Source organism: Sabethes cyaneus, chromosome 3 (genome assembly GCF_943734655.1).
Source record: "Sabethes cyaneus chromosome 3, idSabCyanKW18_F2, whole genome shotgun sequence".
NCBI classification, from domain to species: domain Eukaryota; kingdom Metazoa; phylum Arthropoda; class Insecta; order Diptera; family Culicidae; genus Sabethes; species Sabethes cyaneus.
In genome coordinates this window covers 157,594,808-157,606,889 of record NC_071355.1, presented here as the reverse complement: position 1 = coordinate 157,606,889, position 12,082 = coordinate 157,594,808, and the positions used below count along the sequence as shown (strand labels likewise).

Below are 12,082 nucleotides of genomic sequence, written 5' to 3'. Positions count from 1 at the left end.
GAATTTTATCTTATTTGACTAACATTTCTGAAGTATGACTGAAGGAGACTTGAAGAATCACCCATAAAACTAAATTATCAATAAGTGTAATTCACCTTATAAGGGGTTTTAAAGGATACTTCATTTTTGCTTAAAAATGGCGCTCCTTAAAACTTAACAATAGTTTTGACAAAAACTTATGACATTCTTCTGCAAGATTTGTTTATCTTAGCAATACTGCCATAAAACTCTCTTAAAATCGTATATTCTTGAAAGAAAAATTATACTCTTGAATAAGAACATTCTAACGTAAACAACTAATCTGTCAAAATAGGCGTCTGAACCTGGAGAAAATTAAAGAATACAGATCTTTTAAACGAAAATTAAGCGAAAATCTGTGTAATATTTTGAAAACTCTTTCATATGAACAATCAGCGAAGTCACAAAACAATAAAAATCTCAGGACTAACTGAACTGGGGAAAGACAGTGCCGGTAATGATGCATTTGCCAGAGGCGGTGCGGGTTTCTTCTAGAGCTTTTGTATTTTTTAAACTAAATATAGAGTTCATAAGTCAGATGTCTTTGTATGGAAAATGTTTGAAGGCACTGAAGCAGTTGAAGCATTATTTTTAAAAACAGTTGTACCGATTGTAAATTAAACGTTTGGAACTGCCGTGCAGTCCATACAGCACAAACAGCACAAACAACACGTTACGTCGATACTTCGTTGATGTTTTCTTTGTTTATACTAGAATGGTTACCTTGCAAAAACTTGGTGCCCTCAAGTAATTCAAACAATTCTTATTCAAGCGCAACTTATCTTCTTCAAGAATACGATAAGTATTGATGAACTTATCGCGCTCTTGGAAAAATTTTCTTTGTCTTGTGCAATAAATGTGTCTAATAAGCGCTTTCGGGTTGATTGGGATAAAACCATTGAAAAAATGGTGAACAGGGCTATTTTGATTACTTTTGAAATCGTAGTCAATTGCATAAGGCCGCTTATAAATATGGTATTATGCAATACTATTAGTGATCTTATCTTTTTAAATATATGTTTAGACATATAAAAGCCTTTTTGCCACAATTAGTTAAAAATTTGGTAGCTATCAAATTCTTCATGAAATCATTAATTTTTTTTATTAATTTAATTTTTCAATAATCTAGCAAAAATAACTGGCGCGTTAAAATTTTCTAACTTTAATGCCACAAAACATCGACAAACCGAGCGTGGCATGAAAAATTTCTCATTTATGAGCAACAAAGCAGCTGCTTTTATCACCATTTTTATTTTCAATTTTCATTTCTACCCATTTCGAAATAGTAATATCTGTGAATGCTTATAGCTTATAGCTCTTGTTCAATTTAAAACATTTAAGGCTGTGAGAAGTGTATGATGTCTTACAAGTGTTCTTTGAAGAGACAACCATAAAATCATCAACACTTGTGGCAGTTTTCTTTTTGTTTCTAGCGACTCTTGGAAGTCATTATAAATAGATATCGATAAGAATTACAAGTTTTAAAAGGACCTTTGGAAATTTTCTTGAGAACCTTCTTTAGTGTGGGCCTCCCTCGCCGTATAAGGGTTTTATGACTGTTTTATCGCAGTTTTGTAGAATTACAAGTTTTGAGATCAGTTTTAAGCAGCAAATGCTGGAAACCTCTTCAAGTGCACCTTAAAATTGAAATTGTTACTTGGGGTGTTTTATCAAGAAAGTGCATCACTATCCGAACTATCAGATGTGTCAGAGAAAGAGAGAGAGAGAGAGAGAGAGAGAGAGAGAGAGAGAGAATGTCACAAAGTTCTAATAGCCCTTTGTCGAAGAACATTTGCCATTTTAGATTTTTTTTTCCATAATAGGCTCGATTTATATAATATTTGCGGCTTTTCCATAAGCTTTGTATGATAGCAGCTCGGGCAATGTGCCCTGTCCGTCGCCGTTTTTATTCAGTAGTGGCCAAATTGCCAGATATCTCAGAAGCCGTCAGTCGCTCTCGACCTGGTCGAGCCATCTTTTACATTGGCGCCTCCCGTAACTGATATCGGTGGATTTGTTGAAAGTACAAGTACGGTTCTCACTTGTCGCACTGTCATCCAGCATCCTTACAACGTGTCCGGCCTACCGTAGCCTACCGACTTTCGCCAGATGTACAATGGGAATCCCTCCAAGTAGTGCTTGTAGCTCGTGATTCATGCACCTCTCCCACTCTCCGCTGTCAGTCTATACTACGTTAAATATCGTCCGCAGCACCTTCCGCTCAAATACGGCAAAGACGCGTATGTCCTCCGTGAGCAGCGTCACGGCTTGATGTCCGTAAAAAACTCCCGGTCTTACGAGGGTGTTTTACATTTTCTGCTTCGTACAGTCAACCAAAAAAGTATTCGGACAGCAGCGCATAAAATTTTCTTTTAGTAATTTTGCACAGTATTTTTGCAAAGAATGGTAACACATATTTTTTAAAACAATGTTTAATTAAAGCATATTTATATGCACAACAAAAATTCGGGGAAAAGCTTTCCGTTTTGAAGATAGGGTGCATATAGTTTGAATTCCTCAAAAATGCAGCCAAAAAAGTATTCGGACAGTTAACTATTAGTTGAAACAAATGTCCTTTCTCGCTCATCTACTACCTCGTAGGACCATTTACATTCTTGATGACCTGTTTTAATCTGTTTGGGATAAAATTAACAATTTTTCAAATATCCCTCTGTGAATTGCTGACTATATTTTTACAAGAGCTCGGTTTAAGTTATTGTGATAAGAAATCGAATGATTTCTCATTTAGAAATGAGATTATCTAAAAAGATGTTCAAAAGGGTTCAAATCTAGACTGAATGCTGATGTTTCGGTAGCTCTAGGACAATTATATGGTGCCTACCGCTTACAATTATCGACAGTATGTTTAGATTCAACATCCCGGTACAATATGTATGTACCACACAATTACAATTTTGCTTTAATTTCACCTAAAATTATTCAGATAGTTGAGTTTACATTTAGTTCTATCCAAAAATATATATCTTTGGTGCCTCGGAGCTTTCCAAGCATCCCAACAAGGTATGACACTAATCGCATTGCTTGTTTACTTGCTGACGAGTGATCTTTCGCTTGTAACCCTTCTCTTTTAGTTATTCTTGCATAAGGGTTGTTGATGTCGTACCTTGTTGGGGTGCTTGGAAAGCTCCGAGGCACCAAAGATATATATTTTTGGATAGAACTAAATGTAAACTCAACTATCTGAATAATTTTAGGTGAAATTAAAGCAAAATTGTAATTGTGTGGTACATACATATTGTACCGGGATGTTGAATCTAAACATACTGTCGATAATTGTAAGCGGTAGGCACCATATAATTGTCCTAGAGCTACCGAAACATCAGCATTCAGTCTAGATTTGATCCCTTTTGAACATCTTTTTAGATAATCTCATTTCTAAATGAGAAATCATTTGATTTCTTATCACAATAACTTAAACCGAGCTCTTGTAAAAAAAATGGTCAGCAATTCACAAAGGGATATTTGAAAAATTGTTAATTTTATCCCAAACAGATTAAAACAGGTCATCAAGAATGTAAATGGGCCTACGAGGTAGTAGATGAGCGAGAAAGGACATTTGTTTCAACTAATAGTTAACTGTCCGAATACTTTTTTGGCTGCATTTTTGAGGAATTCAAACTATATGCACCCTATCTTCAAAACGGAAAGCTTTTCCCCGAATTTTTGTTGTGCATATAAATATGCTTTAATTAAACATTGTTTTAAAAAATATGTGTTACCATTCTTTGCAAAAATACTGTGCAAAATTTCTAAAAGAAAATTTTATGCGCTGCTGTCCGAATACTTTTTTGGTTGACTGTATGACGGCGTATGCTTCTTGATCGTTTGTGAACGGCAAAGTAGGCCCGATTTCTTGTTTGATTGCACCTCTGACTTTGAACTTATCTACCACTTCTAGTTCGTCGCCGTCAACAGTTACCGACGGCGGGAGACGTGCGTTTGTCTCCTTTGAGTCTACTACTCTCATGTATTTGGTATAAGACGCATCTATTTTCAATCTAACCCCACTAAAATCCGCTTTCAGTCTAGCACAGATTGCCTTCGCTGTCACAAAATTCCTGGCTATGACATCAAAGTCATTTGCGAAGCCTTGGCTTTCTTTGGTGAAAATCGTGCCTCTCGTTTCAATTCCTGTTCGTCAGATTACCTCACCAAGAGCTATGATGAACAACTTGCAAGATAGGCCATCACCGTCTCACCTTGTTCGCCCTAGCTGGTCTCGATCGATTGTATCGTATGCTGTTTGGAAGTCAATAAATTAAATTGCTTGAATTTCAGCTCGGAACACAGTGGGCTATCTGTATTCGTGGTAGCACCTTGTTAGTGTCATGATGTTCAGCTGGTAAAAAATGGACCCGGAAACGGAAATGGTTTTGAATAATCTTTTGCATTTCCTTCTACCAGACGAGAGCCGTATCAAGAATTCCTCTCCAGTGAACTCAGTCCTGAGCTACACGCGGCCAATTCGTTGCGCGTCTCGACACACGCAAGTCGGCTTCAACACGGTCGATTCATCTAGCACGTTGGGCCCTTCTATTCGTGGTCCCGGTGGGGTTCTTAAAGAGAACGCGTTTCACTACACAGCCGTCCGACATTCTTACGACGCCCAACTTTCGCCATGTGTACAATTGGAATCTCTCCAAGTAGTGCCTGCAACTCCGCCAAAAATTGTCTGCAATTCGTTTAAATACGGCAAGCACGCGTATGTCTTCCGTAAGCAAAGTTACAGTCTCGTAGAGACCTACCGGTCTGATTAGCGTTTTGAACATCGTCAGCTTTGTGTGGCGGCTTTTGCTCCTTGATCGAAGCATCTTGAGGAGGGAAATGTGACGGGTGACAACTAAAATTTTGGAATTTTTTTCTCAAGCTGTCAAAAAAAGACAAAGATACATGAAGAAGATCTGATTTGCCGAAATTAAAGATACATTATCCATTGTTGAAAAAATAGTGTTCATTTGAAAACGGTCCGTAATCGGCTGCTCGGCGAAGCTTCCGTTCGATGTCCCAATAGGAGAGTTGTACGGCCATCATGTCAACTTTGCGAATGCATCTCTTGATTCTACCAATCAACTGTTTGCAATTAGTGGCTCTCCAGTTATTTTTGTACACCAAGGAACTCAAAACCACGAGGAAATCTTCGATTGGGCGCACTGAGATAGATTTAGTTCAAGTTAGTATTTGGTCGCTTCTTTCTAATTACTGCAGCGCCTCTAGTTGTTGTGCCAAGAAACTAATGATAGCGTTTTTATCTGGAAGAATTGTCTACGTAATTTTATCAGGATCAGGATTAATACATCCGTCTAAATGTTTTCGAAAATGGGTCGCGAAAAAACTCTGCATAGTCAAGTTGAACCCCCAACGTGGTCAGGAAGAATGATAGCCAAGGCTCTTAAATTTCCATAATCGACTGTAAATATCGCATTCAAACGCTATCGGGGAACATTGACGTAGCATGTGCAAAGCAATCCAAATGTAAAAGAGGAACATACAACCGGAAAGTACGACCGAAGATCATCTGGGCAGTCTGAAATAATCCTGGGATCTCCAGACGTGTTATGGCAAAAATATTCACTCCACAGTATAGTTCGGCAAATCTATATGTGAGGATCATTTGGGTCATAGCATGCCAGCAACCATTCCCATAGGAAGCTGAAACAGAATCTGGTTGTCAAAATCCGTGCTAGGAAACTGTACGAACAAGTTCTGACCAAGTAAGTACAACGAAAGTATGTTGATAAACGATGAAACATATTAAAAAATGGACTATGGACAAATCTCGAGTCAAAAATATTTCCTTGCTAAACATAAGGGGGATTCTCCCGGTAAGTTCAAATTTGTCTTCGCAAATAAAGCAAAAGTTTTCATCACTGGAGCAACTATGAATGGACAACTTTACAAGGAGAAGTGTCTTCATAAGGTAATTTTGCCATTCATTCGATCACACGGAGGTCCCGTGATATTCTGGCCTGACTAAGACAGCTGCTATTACAGCCGGGGTGTCGTAGAATAGTAAATGGTATAACTGAATAATATTCATTTTATTGAAAAAAGTATGAATCCACCAAACGGTCCAAATTTCCGTCCCATCGAAAAATATTGGACAATTGTCAAGCATAAATTCAAGAAGAGTCGCACAACATTCAAAACACCATTTAAATGGAAAAGTGGTGGAAAAAGATACATGATAAGGTCATCTTGCAGATAATAATGGAAAGTATTCCCCGAAAAGTTCGAAAATTTATCAGAGAAGACGAAGAATTATTTTAAGCTCGTCATGTTTTCGGGTTACGCATACCAGCCTCACAGTTTAGATGCTTTAGAAGTCAACAAAACGCATTATGGCCTCAGATATTGAGAAAATTGGTCCAAATTGGACTAAGGACCGTCTACACACATATTATGGTAGAGAAATCAATGTTTTCAACTAAAAACGACTTTTTTGGTAGCAGTAACTACTATTTCTCAGTGATCGACAGCACTAAACAAAAAGAAACAAATCACAGAATTAGATGCAATGCACAGTCTAATTAAATTTCTAAAATCAAATTTATCATTCAGAATTGTTTATCATTCTAACAAACTCTGGAGTTCTTCGCTTAACCTTTACAGCTCGATAAGTAACCGAAATCAAATATTTACTAGAAAACATGCACACCTTTTCAATGATATCTTTCTTCCACACTTTCGAAACAACGCTACGCCGCAATCGTTATCGCGGTTTGTGATAAGCAATCAGCCCGTATACGAAGTGTTGCGTCTCCACGTCCTGGGATCTCCGGTCTCGTTTATCAGAAGTAAGTATCAGTTCTGCTTCGTTTCTACTTCGCTCCGCCTGTGTACGTTAATCACTTAACTGATTTAACTGATTCACTTGCGCTAAAATCAAGCGCAGCTTGAACTAAAACAAGCTCAAACAAGTTAAGATTCTCCCGTATCCAACGTGACACTTTTTAGGTACTAACTGACAAACAAATTAAACTCTTCGCTGCTGTAAACCGGAGTCAGAACCGTTCGCGGTGAGTATCGTTTAGCGACTAATTCGAGTGGCCACCTTGAATGTTTTTTTTCTCACCGTTTCATTTCTTGTCTCTACCTTCAAACCACATCGCACATACTCGGCAACGGCACAGTATCGAACCCTCACACATCGTAAGAGGTACTGTAACAGGTACCTGCCGAACCAACAACTGTGCTCCAACGCGCCAACCAGCAGCACCGGTGATAAACTATCGTTTAACTGTGCCTCCAAACAACGAACAACGCGATTCAGTTCGACAGATGCATCACTGTCAGATAGGCGATGCATCGTGCCGGGGTGGCATGCATCATTGCTTTACAGTATAAATGACACCTTCCAGCTGATATACGGACGACAGGTTTGTCGTGGCGGTAAATTGCAAACTCGTCAATACTGCAGCACACCGGCGATGGCAGATGACATGGAGATTCATGGTTATTTGTGAGCAAAAAACACGATTATTCTAGCTTAATGGGGAACAAACATTTTTTTCACAGCTTCAGAACCGAATATAACTTTCTGTTTGCTGTGAATAGAATTTTATTGTGTTTTGTTTTATATTATTAGTTTTTATTTTTTGTATTTTATAAAAATTCATGAATGCCTGACTTCATTAATAAGTCAAGACAACAAATATGAGATAAGTTTATTAACTAAACTTTTATTTTTCGGAAGAATTATATAGCTCGAATCTCTCTCCTTCTTTTAATCGCCATTCAAAGGCGTTTATAAAATACGTCATAGAGTTTCCTGAAGCAAATCGTCGTAATTAGTAACCAAAAATTTCTTGATTGATTCTAATGTGCAATTTGTTGTGGTTTCAATTAATATTATGTAATCCAAACGATTGAAATCCGGTGATGAAGAAGGCCATTCTTGTAATAATATGAAATAGGGTAAATTCTAACGACTCCACCGACACCGTAATCTCTTTAGTACACTCGAGTCTTTTTTACACGGTTTGTTTTTTTCGATTACTTAACAACGGTGCAATTTAGGGACCATTTACAAAATACGTGACGAATGTCGGGCCTCACCCAAACGTATTGAGAAATAAATGAATGGTCCCTAAATAGCCCCGTTCTCAATATTCGAAAAAACAAATCGTGTAAAAAGGTACTTGAGAGTATACTACTGCTGCTTTCTTCATCCGTGAATTTTCTGTTAAATGCTTTGAGCTTCAAATCATGTCTGATGATATTTCTGATCGAAGACTGAGACACATTCACATTATTGGTAATTGTTTTATATGTATAGGGTGATTTATGTATTTCGGACAGGCGTTACACGTAGTCTGTTTTGGACATTTCCATTTGATTTTGTCGTTAATGTCTTACTTACTTTACTTTCTCGGCATGATTTAAGCTAAAATAGCACTTTTATGAGCGATATCGCACTTTGAATGGTACAATTTTGCTTACAATCAGCAATACATGCTATCTGCTACAGATGATACCTGGCGGTAGCTGCCCATTACGTACAGATATACATGCTAATAAATCGTATTTGATGCACAAAATTGGCATATCCGTGCTATTTTGGAGGCGATACACGTGATTACGAATAATTTTGAGCGTTACGACTATATAAGTATTTATATACGATAACATCCGATTAAGCGCGAATCGCTCCGTACTACTATAAGATTTTGCGCTGAAAATCATATGTATGTCAGTTATTATCATTACATACGATAGAAAATCGACTTGGTCCCACTTTATCCAGCTTTAGTTACGATTTCGAATTTGTTAGGAGATATTTACGATAATGTTCGTACATTGATATACGAGTTGGTGCTGGTTGGGTGTAGGGATGCTATACCGGTTTTACCGAAACCGGTTTTACCGGTATTACCGGGCTATTTTCCAATACCGAATTACCGGTTTTTCCACGGTCAAAAACCGGTATTTTCGGTATTTTTTTGCATAATCAAATAACAACTAAAGAAGCCTGAATCGCTGGTAAAACTTTTAAAACATAGGGTAAATTTAATTTCATGATTGAAGGTTCTACAATTATGTAGTTCTTCCAAAGGGAAAATCCCGAAATTCTTCACCGCTGGCGGCATAGAGCCGGTGTGCCTCTTGCTTTTTAAGCAGTCGTCTCCATGTAACTCGGTCCACTCCATGGGCTACTCGTCGCCAATTTCCCAGAAGTCACAAATTACTATCGATCCGATCGAGCCAACTTGCACGTTGAGCCACTTTGTTCCTTGTGCCGATGGGGTCGTGGAAGAGAACTGTTTTCGTTGAACTGTCGTCTGGCATTGTACGACATGTTCAGCCCACCGTGTAGCCTACCGACTTTCGCCAGCTGTACGATTGGGAATATCTCCGTGCAGTGCCTTTAGTTCGTGATTCATACGCCTCCGCCACTCTCCGCTTTCCGTTTGTACTCCGCCGATTATCATCCGCAGCATCTTCCGGTCAAACACGACAAGAGTGCGTATTTCCACCTTGAGCGACGTCACAGCTTCAAATCCGTAAATAATTACCGGTTAAATAAGGGTTTTGTACATTGTCAGCTTCATACGGCGGCGTATGCATCATGATAGTAACGTTTTGCGAAGGGCAAAGTAGGTGCGATTTCTTGCTTGTATGGATATTAGGAATATTACGCAACAAAAGAAATGTGCGGTATACAGTGGAGCTGTTCAGAAAATCTTCAGTGAAAATTAACGAAGTACTCTAGAGAAATGTCAGAACACACCACGAAAGAGGAATTCGTTCGGTTACTAGTACAAACTGGAATAGAAATAATTTTACGATTAGTTAAAATTACCTGTTGGCAGGGTTGAGCCAATAAGTCGGGCTCATCGCTTCGTACGTCTCTGTTCGATATAAGAAGTAAGGATACGTAAAGCGATGAAGTTCATAAATACATAAATCAGAAGAAATTGTCGCAGTGCTAGAACCAGCCTTGGCCGCTGTCAAATTACTATACACTAAAAATTGCAAACTCTACGAACTACGAATTCTACGAACTCCTAAACTATGAACCTTTCAGGTATCGCACAACTACTGTTTGAGTTATTGTATTGGCTCAGAGAGAGTTCCTATATTTAGATTTATTCGTTTTATAATTAACCGCACTCTTCGTGATGAGTTTGTAATATTCTTCAAGGCACCAAGGATGTTTTGATAATAAAATTCTGCAAGGTTTTATAATTTTAAAGGTCAACGGAATTAATTCAAAAACCGAACAGGCAGAGGCACTAAGTCAACTGAGTTTTCAGTATTAATTTATCATAAATGTCAGTATCAGTATATGAGCCGCTTATTAAAAGCTCTTGAACAAGGGTTTTCTTATGTCACATATCTAATTTAGGAATTGTTCTTTCTTTCTCTGTGAACACCGAATAAAGATTCTCTGCCTCCGGTAGTTTTTCATCAATATTTATTCTTATTTTGAAGCTGGCACGGTAAATTCTCTTGGCAATGTTAAATATTTTTTTAATGAACTAGTCAATTATTTTTGCTAAAAGAAATTGAGTACTATTGATTATGGAAAGATCTTCAAGTCATACTATTTTTAAATGTAGTTTTCAAGTCTTAGCTTTTACCGGTTTTTTACCGGTTTTACCGGTATTGCATTTATCAATACCGGAAAACCGGTTTTCAAAATACCCTCCGGTATTGGCATCTCTAGTTGGGTGGTAGCGAGTGTCTTCCGCAGCTAGTCCGGGATCCAAGAAAGAGTGATAGATTATTGAACTCTCTCTCTCTCTCTCTCTCTCTCTCTCTCTCTCTCTCTCTCTCTCTCTCTCTGTCTCACCTCTCTCCTCTCTCTTCTCTCTCTCTCTTCTCTCTCTTCTCTCTCTCTCCTCTCTCTCTCTCTCCTCTCTCTCCTCTCTCTCCGCTCTCTCTCCGCTCTCTCTCCGCTCTCTCTCCGCTCTCTCTCCGCTCTCTCTCCGCTCTCTCTCCGCTCTCTCTCCGCTCTCTCTCCGCTCTCTCTCCGCTCTCTCTCCGCTCTCTCTCCGCTCTCTCTCCGCTCTCTCTCCGCTCTCTCTCCGCTCTCTCTCCGCTCTCTCTCCGCTCTCTCTCCGCTCTCTCTCCACTCTCTCTCCGCTCTCTCTCCGCTCTCTCTCAGCTCTCTCTTCGCTCTCTCTCTGCAGATTCTGGGTTGTCATTCACGCTTCACGGTATAGAGTTATAGGTGTAGCAATAATTTGTCATAATCAGAAATGAATTATTTCTTCTATGTGTTTCCGGAACCTGTTCCATGGTCAATGACCATTGGTCATACATGGGACGGGCATTATAACTTAATCGAATAGATTTGTAGTCCATTAACATGCTCATAAAGTTCTGAAACTCCTATATGTAACATGATTACTTTTTGTTGGAATCGGAGACAGGCCACTGAGACATTCGGATCTTGTTTCCGTCACAACAGAAGACTCTATCCGGAAGTCTATGCACACTATTTTTTAGTTTCTGTTCAAACCTACAGCTTTGCTGAACATAATTGCTTGATTCTGTTCTGTCGTTTAAGCTATATAAACAGTATGGGTACAGGGGTACCCCGTCGCCCTTCTCCGGGATATAAATTGTATTTGATCCATGGTTATTCCATCTCTTAACCAAATCTCTCATAATTTGCACTAAGTTGTTCATCTTGACCAATTAGAAGATGTCAGAAAGTTTCGTAGTGATATATATTATCTACATGATTTTATTAATTTTTGAATATCAAAATTGGTACAAGGGTACCCCGTCGCCCACATTAGGGCTAAGATACGTGTACACCACTCCCGCTCACAGTTTTTGTTGCCGATGTTTTTAAGGGGTAAAAAGTGACTTATCTGATGTAAAAAATCTCTAGAAATTGATTGGTGATGATCTCAATGCGCTGAAATGACGAGAAGTAGCCCATTTTACCCCATTCACTCTTATTTTCCAATAGTTTTGAAAGAATTATTTACAAACTCTCTCTCTAATTTGAGATTCTATGGTAAAGAAAGTAGAAGTATTTTAGGAAAATGTAGTATGAACAATTTTATTTTAATGCAACATAATATAGAAG

At 38.5% G+C, this 12,082-nt stretch overlaps 1 long non-coding RNA gene across 1 annotated transcript in view; it reads right to left on the bottom strand.

Moving 5' to 3' along the window:
* Positions 1 to 7,241, bottom strand: part of LOC128744477 (uncharacterized) — a 65,939-nt gene extending 58,698 nt beyond the window's left edge. Inside the window, exon 1 of the long non-coding RNA XR_008412391.1 lies at positions 6,695 to 7,241. This is a non-coding gene — a long non-coding RNA (uncharacterized LOC128744477). The remainder of the gene's footprint in view (positions 1 to 6,694) is intronic.
* Positions 7,242 to 12,082: the final 4,841 nt, after the last annotated feature.